Source organism: Palaemon carinicauda, chromosome 13, assembly GCF_036898095.1.
Source record: "Palaemon carinicauda isolate YSFRI2023 chromosome 13, ASM3689809v2, whole genome shotgun sequence".
Taxonomy (NCBI): Eukaryota; Metazoa; Arthropoda; class Malacostraca; order Decapoda; family Palaemonidae; genus Palaemon; species Palaemon carinicauda.
The window spans coordinates 83819991-83835093 of NC_090737.1; the positions used below are offsets into that span (position 1 = coordinate 83819991).

At 38.2% G+C, this 15103-nt stretch overlaps 1 pseudogene; it reads left to right on the top strand.

Annotated features, from left to right (window-relative positions):
- Positions 1-6793: 6793 nt before the first annotated feature.
- LOC137651683 (uncharacterized) lies at positions 6794-7613 on the top strand (annotated as a pseudogene).
- Positions 7614-15103: the final 7490 nt, after the last annotated feature.

Sequence of the window (15103 nt, forward strand, 5' to 3'; positions counted from 1 at the left end):
CTGTTTGGACATGAGTCGTGGCATGACAATGAAACCTTATCCAAAAGATTTTATAGATTCTAGAAGAAAGTCATCAGAAGGATATTGGGAGTTAAATGACAGGGCAGAACTAGAAATGAAACTATAAGAAAGATTACTCAAGTGTCTTATGTGGATGAGATCATGGTGAGCGGTAGATTGAGATTATTTCATCAAACTCTCAACAGGGCTTCACAAGACCCTAGAAGAGTTGGAAGACCCAGGCTTACATGGTTAAGTACTATGAAGCGAAAATTAGGAAATGATGAATGGGGAAGTATTAATTCAATAGCTCAAGCGAGACACGAATGGCAAAATTTAATTGAGGCCCTTTGCGTCAATAGGCGTAGGAGGAGAGGATGATGATGATGATGATAATATAAAATGAAGTTTTCAAAATCATACCTTACTATTGGTAATAAAAGAACTCTACTTAGGAATAAATAACTATATTTACACTAAAATACGTTATTTCCAAGGGTAGTTATTAAATATGTCATCATCATCTTTATAATTATCACCATCTCCTCCCACGCCTATTGACGCAACGGGCCTTGGTTAGATTTCACCAGTCGTATATCTCTTGAGCTTTTAAATAAATACTTCTCCATCAATCATCTCCTACTGCACGCTTCATAGTCTTCAGCCATATAGGCCTGAGTCTTCCAACTCTTTTTGTGCCTTGTGCAGCCCAGTTACACTTTTGGGTGACTAATCTCTTTAGTAGAGTAATCTCTCTTATTGTCTCTTTTCTGATCTTGTCCGGCCATTCAACTCTCATTATTCTTCCGAGGTCTTTGTTCTCAAACCTTCAAAATCCGTTGAGTATTGTTTCATTGTTATATCATGAATCATGTCCATACAGTAACACCGATCTCACTTAAACTGATATATAGCCTGATTCTGATATGTAATTTCAAGCGCTTTGATTTCAAAATCTTACTTAACCTGGCCATTTATATTCACATTCGCCAAGACTGAACACAATGAAGTTGATAGATTATTCACATATACATATAATCAAATATCAAGCCACACAGGTTTTACATTGAGTTGGCTCTAATTGAACATCTGATATTGAAATGGTAGTATTATAACTGCTTATACCCTCCCAGAGTTTACTTGTATGATTGAATTGAAAAAATAACTAACTTGTGGATTCATTCCCTGTGCTGCTGACCATCATTTCCTCCCATGTTCAACTGTTCATCAAAACATATCCTGATTGATATACTTATCCTACACTGTAAAAAAAAAAAAAAAAAATACAGGCAACGGTAATTTTATCATTCTTTTTTATTATCTTTTACGGGTTGGTGACCCCAGCGTTACTTCTTTACGTCAATATATCAATTTTAAAACGGGATATGCCTGGCAATATTTATTCAGGGATATATACATATTTTTTTTTAAACACTATGTTAGTTTTTAAAGCCATCCTTTCCCGATGCATCATTATGTGAGCATGGATTGACCGAAAAAAAATACGCTTATACATGAGTTCAAGTCGAAGTATGATTCCTTTGTTTTAAAATCCTAAAACATAAAAATATGTGATTAAATGACTTATGTAAACACCAGTAATTATTAAAATTATTGTGTCATTTGGTCAGCGGTCATGTGGTCTGCGGCGTAAAATGCTTAAAGAACCTATTGTGATGATATGAAGTGCATTATGATAGCTATTACTGAATTATACAGAATTGCTTCATTTACATGAAACCTTAATTGTCTATTATGAATGGGGGGAAAATCTAGATTTCAAGTGTCTCCCTACTAATATTGTGATTACTTTAGTCATTCTTGATTCATTTGTTCGTGTATTAAAAATTATCATTTGCTGGGCAATGTAACCTTCAATGAACAAAGGGTCACGCCCTTTTCATAAACGCGACTGATTCCAATAATATATTCAAAGTATTTATTATTGAATGCATCACCTGTGTCAAATAATCATGTTAGAGGATAATCTTATGAATATCAACTGATTAACGAATCATTCATCAGTTGTTACCCATCTGATGCATCATCTCTGTAATCAATGTAATCTAACGTTTCATTCCAGGATATAAACTGATTAATGCATTGGCTCTTCAATGAATTCTCATTAGGGGATAATCTCTTGGGTGCTATCTGACTTTATCCCATAAGTAACAACACAGTTATGGAAAGTTATATCTTATACAACCTTCAATACCTGTTATATTCTTGTCGTCGCGTTGTTGATTTGGATGCAAAAAAGCATGAGTTAATATTCATGAAATTTCAAAAATTATAGACAAGATCTGTACAGGAATATTTCGTAAAATTAAATATATATGAAGTAAAGAAGGAAGAGCTGGTAAACAGAAGGTATCTGAAACCAACATAAGTAAACAGGAACAAGCATGAACAGAAATGTGACACAATCAATAAGGTCATGATACGGGTCATTTTAAAGTACGTTTGCAACCCTTCCTAAACCTTATAACATCTGATGACAAAAACATAAATCACGGAATATCAAAAGTTTATGTATAAGTTAATTGCAGAGTACGTGATAAATAATTATCATACATTGGCTACTGTTCCTCTGTCCAATAACCTCGACAATTTATTCCTACTTATGATTTTCTAAGCCATTACATTCTTCTATTGCTAAATAGTAACACAACCCTACCTGCATCATTTCGTATAAGACAATATTCTGAAATTATTATTATTATTATTATTATTATTATTATTATTATTATTATTATTATTATTATTATTATTATTATTATTATTATTATTATTATTTGAATTAAAATTAATTTTTTGTGTAGAGATATCTTTATTTATCTTGCTTTGAAGACTATGACTGCTTTGACAGCATTTTTTATAATCACATATTCATAGATTTATGATAGAAGACTTTTGCTGGCTTAGTGGCTTTAATTTCATAGAACATATTTTTTAGCAATCCAATTTTATTCTTCCTCAACAGCACTGAAATTGGCCAATATATGTGCTATTTTGGAGATGATATGGATATATACAAATAAATAAATTAAATCTTGTGCTCAGAAATAGTACATATAATCAATGGGTAATCTTTTTCTGGCCATATTCATAGTTAGGTCAGATTGCAACAGGTATCAAGCATCAAGGTACGTCTGCTCATCATCAGGCTGTAAGAGTAAATGATAGAGGATGTCTTTATGGTTGCATTCATATGAACCCTAGTGGGTATCATTCCAGACGTCAGATTTTCATTAGCAGGAATGCTCCAAGGGCAAATGTAGTACCTATGCTGAAATGCACGCTCTATGCCGAAGTCTGAGGCAGGTTATAGGGTTGTTAGTTAACCATGTGTGTGAGATGACTGGTTAGGGGAATCTTTTCTCTTATTGCCTTTGGCTTTTGCTGCAATAGTCTTCATTTCAGGCAGGCTACGGCTCAGCTGATTTGTGTTGTTGTAATTAAAGTAGTCTTGATAAATAGATATTAATTCAGTGGGGGAGGTAAATATGACAAACATTTTCCATGAATTGGTGACGAGCTGTATCTCCTGCTGGATCAGTAGGACCTCGACATTTCTAATCCTTCTGCTGTACAGGGATCTGTTCACGAAATGTTTTTTTTGATAATTATGTATCACGAGATTGTTGACAATGTACCTTAATTCCCTTAACTCATGCTGTATGTGACAAGAAAACCTTGCCTTACTGTGGTCATTCCAATGTAGCTGCCAGAACATCCTCAGATTGGGCACATATCTTCCCATCTGACTGTCTTTCACATGAAGGGCCAGGTTATTTTTCAGGACCAAGGTTTTGCTTTTAGCAGTTCTGTAAAAGATTACTAAGTTACTAAGTTAATCTCCAAATCTTTTTCCACTAGGCTGATGTTGTTCCATATTCTTTACTTATTGGCTCTTACAACTTGTTAATAACTGACGTACATTATTCCTTTGAGGTGTCGAGAGATTTCTTGATTTCCTGACTGACCTGTCTGTTACAGTAACCATTGCTCACAAGAACGTTTCTTACACAATCTATTTTATTTTTGGAAAACATCCATGAGAAAAAATATGAGGGAGAGCCTTCTTCATAAATTGCCTGATATTGGAGACCTTGCGTATGATGAATCATTCTCTGTCATCATTGACAGTCTTAGGTCCGTTAGTTTGTTAAAGACAGTTTTGGTGGTTTTGATCAGGACATCTGAGAAGAAGGGCCGTCTGTTGAGGCTGTAATTCAGCATAAATTTTAGGGAGCTAGATTTTTCAAAGATTCAGTGGAGTTCCTTGATATTCCAGGAGGATGTAACCTGAATGAAGGTGCAATCATTCTATGATATGTATACGTCAGGTTTGTGTATACGTGAGAAAACTCGCGCTTCTACTACATCCCGTGTAGATCTTGAAAACAACTATTAGTGGTAACCACAGGGCGATGACATTCCTTTTATATATATATATATATATATATATGTGTGTGTGTGTGTGTGTGTATATATAAATGTGTGTATATATATATATATATATATATGTGTGTGTGTGTGTGTATATAAATGTGTATATATATATATATATATATACACATTTATATATACACACACACACACACATATATATATATGTATATATATATATATTTATATATATATATATATATATATATGCATATATATATATATATATATACATATATTTATTTATATCTATATGTATATATATATATATATATATATGACCTTGTTGTGTCGTGAGAGTAGTCTTCCTTATATGTATCATAAGGAGTGCACAGAGGGCCTGTTTCAGGATGGTGAGGAGCGGTGTAGCTGGGTCCTTGGAGATACAGTCCTTCTTTAAGGTAAGGGTTTCATCAACAGGTATGTTAGTAAAATGACACTAAATCTCCAGAGGAGCGATGACACCATTGCTCGAGGAGCCTTTTGATGGTGGTAAGCAATTCTGCAGAGGATGGCATGCCATAAATTTCTTGAATGTGAAGAGAAAAAAGAGATTAATTCCTTTTCGTAAGATGGTATGTGAGATCAGGTCACTGGCTGATAATATGTGCGAGTTGCATGTAATTTTTTGTGTTGAAATTCTCGCAAGTACAGTACAGTATATATTGCCAGGATGCGATTTAAATATTTCGTGATATTGGTTAAAAGATAAGAATGAACACGGCGATTTATCAGCTTGGTAAGCCGTGTTTTGGCGTGTCCAAAATAAAGCATTATATATAATTTGGTGTATGATATTTTCTTTAGAACTAAAAAACTTTCGATTATAGATAAGAAATGAGAGAAACGGCATATACGTAGAGGTGCCCTTTTCAGGAATTATAAATTCATAAAAGAAACGTAAATTGGCAGTGACAAAGATTTAGGCAAGATGTCTATTGCCTATATATTATCTAATACCAGAAGAAATATCGTGAAAGGAGTGTTCACAACCAATATTTCATTGAAGGTTGAGAAAACCTTCAAGTTTGAGTTCAGTGCAAAGTTTACCAATGCTTTGGAACAAACCCTATGACACTGGTGTGAGATGCAGAAGTTACAATTGAGTTCCAAGAATACCAGAATAAACAAATGAAAAACTGGTGGTCCAAACTCCAGCAGGATTCCGTAATCTTAAAGGACAGAGAACAAACAAATTAGATATTCCTCTCGCATTTGAAAATATTCCGAAATACAAGTTTTGAATATATGGTAAAAATAAATGTGAAAAATAAAATATATGTAGGAATCAAAATTCATAGGTCCACGAGGTTAGAAAGACCTTTCAGCCTTTACAATATTCAACCGATATGACCTCAGAATTTTTTAAATATTACCCTGGGTATATGTATGTATATATATATATATATATATATATATGTATATATATATGTATATATATATATATATATATACATTATATATAATATATATATATATATATATATATGCAGAGATAATGACTGAACCATCACTATCTACACCATATATATATATATATATATATATGTATATGCAGAGATAATGACTGAACCATCACTATCTACACCATATATATATATATATATATATATATGAATATATATAAATATATATATATATATATATATATCTATATATATATATATATATATATATGTATATATATAGTAAAATGCGGAAGAAAAAATCTAGGGGTGAGCGGGGTAAGAACAAATCATTCCATTAATAGTGTTGTGTCAAAACATTCGATGTGCTTTGGCCCCATATATATAGTATTCTTTTGTATAGTTGACGCCATGTATATTCTATAATATTCATCTTATATATATACTTACTATGCACAAAAGTCTGGAAAAAGTGGGAAAAAGTTTTGCCAAACTTTATAGTGACTCGTGTAAACTTTGATTTCGTCTTCCCCCAGAGAAAGGAGATGCTCAGGTTGGGGTAAGAAAAAGTCAGCAAGACCCTCCTAGTCCTTCTGTAGGGCCCTCCCCCTAGTGCCGCCATCCCTTAGGGGGGGGGGAGCATTTTTTCTTACCCCTTGAAATATCGTTAAGTGTGGTAAGAAAAGATCAAATGCCTATATTTTTTTCTTACCCCAAACATGATATTGTTTTACCCTAAACAGACTTTTTCTCACCCCATCTTGATTCCATCTTACCTATTGTTTAAACTTGCTTAAACATGCCACTGTTTTGAGAGGTTAAGAGAATGGCAGTCGCTCTAGCATGTTGAACCACTTTGCTGAGACGACTCATTCCCATCCACACAAGCACTTCACGATCAGTAGCAAGTAAGGAGCCGTAGGGTGAGTGTCAAAATGCCCAAGATATACAGAAAGGTTGAAAAGCCATACACGAAAGCAACACTTGAACTTGCTGTACAAGAAGTAAAAGATGGTGCCTCCATTAGAGCAACGAGTGTCAAGCATCACATGTCATTTTCTCTTTTGAGAAAGCATGTTAAAAGAAGAGAAAAGGAAGAGCCTTTAAGGAAGATATGAGGGTGAGTTATTTTTGTTTTATGTATATATATATATATATATATATATATATCATATATATATATATATATATATATAAATATATATATATATATATATATATGTATATATATATATATATATATTTGTATATATATATATATATATATATATATATATATATATTATGTGTGTGTTTTCGTATATTCTGTATAACTTCTTAAAAAGCTTCATACCTAACACAGTGGAACATACATTGATATATATTTTTATGGTGTTACAGGGAAAGAAGGCGATGCTTTCTGCTAATGTGGAAGCGAAGATGGCTGATACAGTTAAGAGAATGGAGAACATGGGACTAGGACCAACTCTGTTAGAGTTTCATGAGATTGTTAAAAAGTATTTACTTGGCAATGGACTACAAACAGTTTTCAAAGATGGCATGCCTGGCTATGATTGGTCAATATCATTCATACATAGGCACAATTTGACGTTAAAAACTGGTGGAATGATGCAACTTACACGTAAGAGTGTAACAAGTGATCCATTCGTCATTTATGGTTTCTACGAGCTTCTGAGATCATGGAACGTCCAGAGTGTATCTGGAATCTTGATGAAACTAGATTTCCACAAGACCCGTCAAAAACAGAAACTTTAGGCACAAAAGGAGCCAAAACTCTAAGACTAGCTAGTGGATCTAACCGTGAAAACATCAGTGTTATGGCAACATGCTGTGCAGATGGTACTGCACTGGATCCTTCAATCATATTCAAAGGTAAAAATATGCAGTCCTCATGGATTGGGACATATGCATTACCAGAAAATCAATATGCATTGTCTGAGTCAGGATGAATGACCCGTGCTATTTTTGAGGATTTCTTTAAAACCTTTGTCGAAAAAAATAAAGATGTACGTCCTCTTCTACTGATACTGGATGGCCATCTTAGTCATAGATCAGTAGCAACAGTAAAAACAGCAATTCAAGAAAATATTTCCATTATTAAATTACCTGCTCATTGTACAGATCTGTTACAGCCATTAGATGTTGCTTGCTTTGGCCCATTAAAATCTTTCTATGATTCAGCATTGATGTGCTATGTGCATCAAACAGGAGCACGAGCACCATTGCAAAAGAGAGGCTTTGTGAATATGTTGTGTGAAGTTTGGCAAAAGGGACTTTCCAAGGAGAACATAAAAGCAGGATTTTATGCAACCAGTGTTTATCCACTAAACCCAGGAAAGTATCAGAGTGATCGTCTTTGTCCTTTGAAAATGAAAACGTAGAAGAGGTGGGTTGAAAGAGGCAGCCTCAGGGAGGCTGAAAATAATCCTGTACTCTGTGATGATATAACTCATGAAAAGAGAGAGAATAGAGAAGCACAGTCATCTCCACCAGAAAATCAAGAAAGTCTTGCACTGCCTTATGCTACCAGAGTGATAGATTTCACTTCACCAGCTCCTGAATCTGAAGTGGCGAGGGAGATCTCAAATGAAGCACTTTCATCTCTGCAGGAACAGGCATTGCCTGGCTGTAGTCGTTGGGATGAGACTGTCACTGAAAACGAGACAGATATTAAAAATGAGGTGCTCCGTATGCTAAACATTTAAGCTGGAGGATGATTGTTGTTGAAGTACAGGCCAGGGCTCCTACGGGAATGAAGTTTAACATTCTTTTGGTTGAAAAGGAGAGAGAAACTACTTTAGAAGAAGTTTTGCACAGTAGAGGAAGAAGTGGAACACCACAAATTACAAGAAGAAAAATTAGTATGCACAGCCAATTCATAACTCAAAAAGAATGTAGCAAGAATATGACAGAGCATGACACTGAAAAAAAGAAAGCTTAACAGAGTGCCAAGAAAAAAAGAGAAAGAACCAGAGCCACTATATGATACCACAACTGAAGAAGAGATGGAAGAAATGGAAAGCCATCCTGCTGATGATATCAGCTTCGCTTTAAATACAGATAAAAATTATATAGAATGTGAAGATGATGTACAGACACTAACGCTTCCAACAGACCCTCCTGTAATTACAGGTGACCCAGTAGGAAAATATTACGCAGTGTATTATACTGAACCACATACAGTTTACTACTGGGGCAAGATTACAAAAACTTTTCCTGATAACGATAATGGTCCAGTGGCGCAAGTAGAAATCGACTGTCTTCGGAAAAAAAAACTTTCTAGTGACCCAAAGAAGTGGACATGGATTGAAAGGATCAAAGACAAAGACATTGCCATCGTGGATAGAGAATACATATTCTATGGACCAGAAGTGCCCGTGGTAATGAGAAACATAATGAGGTTTCCCGATGAAATGGCATATGCTAGTCTGAAGGTCATTGAAAATAATGTAAAGGAAAATTCATATATAAATAACACGTCATGCCAGTGAATAAATTCTTACTTTTTGTGAACAAATGTGAAAGATACCAATGATTTTTGCTCTAATTAATTCCAGGCAATAATTGATTGAATTTGTTTTTATGAGGAGAGAAATTAGCAGGCAATTTTTGGATTATGTAACAAGAATACAGGTGTACATTTGGTCTTTTCTCTATATTAAGAAAACTTAATGGAACGCATGTTTATTATCTCATTAAGAATAATCATTTTTATTTAGTGATGCACAATATATCATATATCAGTTATGTTCTTGATAGAAATTATACAACTTATGTTTTTTAGCAAAACAATGATAATTTTCTTTCCTCCCTACATGATTTTTTCTTACCCCTTTTCAGGTGAATAAAAAATCACCAAATTATATTCATAATATAAAAAACTAACGGACCCTTACTTAAGAACAGCTGATGGATAACGTAAAAAGGCAAAATGAATGTAAAAAGCCTAGTTGTATGAAAGTCCTCAACTATTCTGCTGCAAAAAACAAAGTTTTCCATATTGCACTTTTCTTCCCCTATTTTACTATATATTTATATATATATATATATATATATATACATTTATATATATATATATATATATATACATATGTATATATATATATATATATATATACAGTATATATATATATATATATATATAAATATATATATATATATATATATATATATTATAATGGAATTAACGTATTTAACTCATTTTTTCTATTTTTGCTGTGCATTTGATTTTTGCACTTTAAAGTAAATTTTTGCTTGTTTTTGTCTAGTTTTGTCCAGTTTTGTTTATATGTCTTTTGAAGGCTGGACTTGGGGATGTTTTCCTCCCCTCAAAGGGTAATTGTAGTTTTAAATTGATACGTCACCCATGTAAGTGTTTTTATCTTTTCATGTTGATGATCTTTCGGCTGTTCATCGCCTGTTTTGTTTTTGTCCCCGCTGGTGATGTGGGGCCCTTTGGAGGGAAAAGACGACAGTTAGCGACTCGGCTCCTTATAGAGAGGTTTTCAGCTCCCATATTTCCTGACGGCTTGTGGCAAGTTTTGTGAAGTATTCTGAAGACGTCCTCGATGTTTGTGCAGCTGGTGGCATTTTTGGAGGTGTTCCTTGCCATCCCCTATGAATTATTTTTCAATATTAAACTTACCCGATAATCATGTAGCTGTCAACTCTGTTGCCCGACAGAATTCTATGGAGGGATACGCCAGCTATCACAATACTAGAAGGGGGTGTTCTTACCAGCGCCACCTGTGGCCAGGTACTCAAGTACTTCTTGTTGACACCTCCTCAATTATTCCTCTGTCGTGCTTCTGACAAGACGTTCTGGGATACGCTTATGTTCTTGGAGTATTTTCACGACTTTGGTGAAGTATTTCTCTTTGATTTCGGCTGTCGCTTTACTGGAAACTTCTATTTTAGCTTAGTTAGCTTTTGGAATTAATTTGATTAATTTTGGTGACGAAGAGAGTATGAACTCTCGTTCACCTTTCAATGGCCGACCCTTCCCTTAGACGGAAGTGTTGGTGTCTAAGAGAGTATAGACTCTCTTTCTTAATTTTGCTTAACAAAAGGAATAGGCCTCTTCGATTAACTTCCTTTTATTATAAACTTATTAAAATTAATTTTTATATTTGTTTATATTCGACCTTCCTAATAGTAGGCGGTCTTTTCTTGGTACCGAAGTTAATTATCGTGAGCCCGTCATTTCGGTTTTACCTGTTAACATATTATGCTATTTTAAGGTCTTTGAAAGAATTTCTTTGATAGTCTCGTACTTTTTCAAAGTTGAACTAACGTTTTGTTTGTCTCGGCAGTTGTTGACGTTCAGAACGTTTCAACTTGCACTCTATCGTTACGATAGAGAAAGAATGTTCACGGTTTCACATTGCAGTAAGAGTAACCGTGTCTAGCGTTTTGTTCATTCTTTCTTAACTTAGGTTTTGATCCTAATAAGGAACTTTTCTTTTTGGGAAATATTTCAGTTTTTTCCTTTAACAATAATATGTTTTAACGATATATATGATTGGGCTCTTCTCTCAGGTTCTAAGTCAAGAGAGAGAGAGAGAGAGAGAGATAGAGACGGAGGGAGAAAGAGGATAAACGTTTCCCTCAAGCCTGCCAGGCGTACTAGTAACGTCGTTATCGTTTTGCTCTTATCCCTAGTCTCTTTAGGGGAAGAAACTAAACGTTTCTAGAGTGATCTAGTGTTTAGTCTCTTTCCAGCCACTGAATTTTCTTTCATTAGTTTTTTCTGTTACATTGTAATTCTGTTTTCGCAATTACTAACTTTTGAGAAGGATAGAATTGCGTGTTTCAGGTACAAACCACTTAAAGTTTCGAGTTCAGTGAAATAAGTGCAAACAGAAATCAAAGTGATAAGTGATTAGCGCAAAGTATGTCAGTGTTATGCGTGAGGGTTCTTTTGTGCGCGCCAGTCGTCCTCCCAGTCCGGGACCTCTTGCAAGCTCCCAAGCCCAGGGGAGAAGCAATGTCGAAGGGCAAAAGGGTTCGGCAGGCCTTGATCGGCGCACAGAAGTATCCTCGGTGGTTGTGGGCGTGTCTTACCGAGACCGTCACTCCCACCCGCAGACCATTGAGCCCTTATTTTGCTCGTCTGCAGAAGAGATTTAGAGGAGAAAATAAAGGCAGAATAACGCTGGTCTCAGGTCTTAAGACCTCTTAAACGTAAAGTCCAGACCTATGCCAGACGTACAAAGTAAAGTTCAACAACCCGGATGCAGTCATTGGGTTAGCTCTGACTCTCCTCAGTCATCAGTTTGTCGGGCTGAGAGTGCACCTACACTCCCCCCGCCTATGCTCGCTCCGCCTGATCGCAGTACCACCTGCCAGGCGTACGATGTTGTGGACTCTACTGTCCATGCAAGCACAGCTTTCTGATGCGTGAGTGTCGTGCTGAGAGTGTTGCACCTCCTCCTCCTCCTGCACCGGTGGTGCACCAACCGCCTGCACCCGTTCAGCCTGTGCTGCACCCGCCTGCACCGGTGGTGCACCAACCGGCTGCACCCGTTCAGCCTGTGCTGCACCCGCCTGCACTCGCTGCACCCAGTCGCAGCACCATCTGCCAGGCGTACGATGTTGTGGACTCTACTACAGTCCATGCAAGCACAGCTTTCGGACCTGTTGCGTGAGTGTCGGGCTGAGAGTGTTGCACCTCCACCTGCACCCTTTCAGCCTGTGCTCAACCCGCCTGCACTCGCTGCACCCAGTCGCAGCACCATCTGCCAGGCGTACGATGTTGTGGACTCTACTACAGTCCATGCAAGCACAGCTTTCGGACCTGTTGCGTGAGTGTCGGGCTGAGAGTGTTGCACCTCCCCTGCACCCGTTCAGCCTGTGCTCAACCCGCCTGCACTCGCTGCACCCAGTCGCAGCACCATCTGCCAGGCGTACGATGTTGAACCTCTTTCTGTGTTCGCTGTTCCCAGTGTTGTTCAGCCTCAGCCTTCTTTAAGGCAACCTTCGGTTTGGGATCAGGAGGATTACTCCACTCTTCCTCCTCCTCCCCTGGCTGCTCCACCGGTGGTGCAACTCTCGGTGGAGGTACAACCTCTTCCACCTGTGAGTCAGTCTCCTCAGCTGCTGCACCGAGCTCAACCCGTGCACCCTGATCCTGCGCCTCAGACACCTCTGCTTGCGGGAACTTTACCTTGTTCTGCGCAACCTCGGTCTCTTCACGCTCCACTCATACCACAGGAACAGGAACTTTCTGCACCTTCCACTGTTGTTGTTCCAGCTCGTTCTGACTCTGCTGTTCAGCATACCTTACCTCCATTTTCAAACCATGGCAAAAATATGAATCATGAGTTATGAATGTAAGGTAAACATTATGTTGATTTTTAAACCCCATGCAAGCATGCATAAAGCACTCTAGCACTGGTCATGGAATTTCTGAGAAATGTTAAACGCCATGCACACGCTCTGCTTTCCTTACAGCAGGCTCTGCTTACAGCAGGCTCTGCTTACTACATGCTCAGCATTCAGCATGCTCTGCATTCAGCATGCTCTGCATACAACATGCTCTGCATACAGCATGCTCTGCATTCAGCATGCTCTGCATACAACATGCTCTACATACAGCATGCTCTGCATACAGCATACTCTGCATTCATCATGCTCTGCATACCTTACCGCATGCTTCTCAACATATCTTGGGTTGTTGCCAACTCACTAGACTGTCAAGCAGTTTCATAAAGTTGCCTTCTAGTCTGCTGCTTTTGCACCAGTGAACCCTCACTCAGAGAACTTAGCTTTTCTAGGATAAGGTCCCTGTAGATGAGAAAGTTCTTTTCTCCCTCCTTCTGATATTCCCTTGAGGACTCTGTCATTTAGAGGGAGCCTTTAGCTGCATAACCTCTTATGGACTTTTATTTAAGCATAACATGCTTACAGGGAAGGTAATGGTTCCACTTCAGCCGCTAATCCCGTCTGTTACCACACCTGCTCCCATAGACCTTGAGCTCTGTTGCATGACATGCAGTCCAAGCTTAGTCCTTGTTAGAGGATTTTTTGTTTACGGAGTCAATGTGTCACGGGGAAGACGTTCAACAACCAACAGAAGGGACTTGTTGTGACGCAGTGCGGCAACCTCAGCAACCCGTTAAGGAGTTGTCTGTACGACCCAGATAGTCTAGACAGATTCGAGTTGTCACTGTACTTCCTCGCTTGCCCATGATTGTCAGTTTACAGACTGTGCAGCAGTATCATGATCTTGTGTCCGGCTCCGTCAGACGACTGGCTTTTAAGAGCTCCCACAAGTCGTCGCTGTCTGGAGATTTTCAAATGGACTATGGATCTGACCAAGGAACTGGGCCTCCTGGTCAATTTTGAGGAGTCTCAGCTCGTTCCATCCCAGACCATTGTTTCCTTGGGTATGGATCTTCAGAGTCGAGCTTTTCGGACTTGTCCGTCGGCCCCAAGGATCTTCCAAGCCCTAGAATGCATCCAGAGCATGCTGAGAAGGAACCGATGCTTAGTCAGGCAGGGGATGAGTCTAACAGGGACACTTTCATCGCTGGCCCTGTTCATCGAGTTAGGGAGACTCCACCTCCGCCCCCTTCAGTATCATCTAGCTGCTCACTGGATAAAGGACATGACGCTAGAGACGGGCTCAGTTCCTGTTTCCGAAGAGATGAGGTCTACTCTAACGTGGTGGAAGAACAGCATTCTTCTCAAGGAAGGTCTACCTTTGGCTGTTCAGACCCCCGACCACCGTCTCTTCTCGGACGCATCGGACACGGGCTGGGGTGCGACACTGGACGGACAGGAATGCTCGGGAACATGGAATCAGGAGCAAAGGACACTTCACATCTATTGCAAGGAGTTGTTGGCAGTTCATCTGGCCTTGATAAACTTCAAGTCCCTCCAGCTTAACAAGGTGGTGGAGGTGAACTCCGACTACACCACAGCCTTGGCTTACATCTCCAAGCAGAGAGGGACTCATTCGAGGAAGTTGTTCAAGATCGCAAGGGACCTCCTCATTTGGTCAAAGATCGAAAGCTCACGCTGGTAACGAGGCTCATTCAGGGCGATATGAATGTCATGACAGGTCGCCTCAGCCGTAAGGGTCAGGTCTTCCCCACAGAGTGGACCCTTCACAAGAATGTTTGCAGCAGACTTTGGGCCCTGTGGGGTCTGCCAACCATAGTTCTATTCGCTACCTCGATGACCAAGAAGCTCCTCTTGTATTGTTCTCCGATTCCAGACCCAGCAGCAGTTCGCGTGGATGC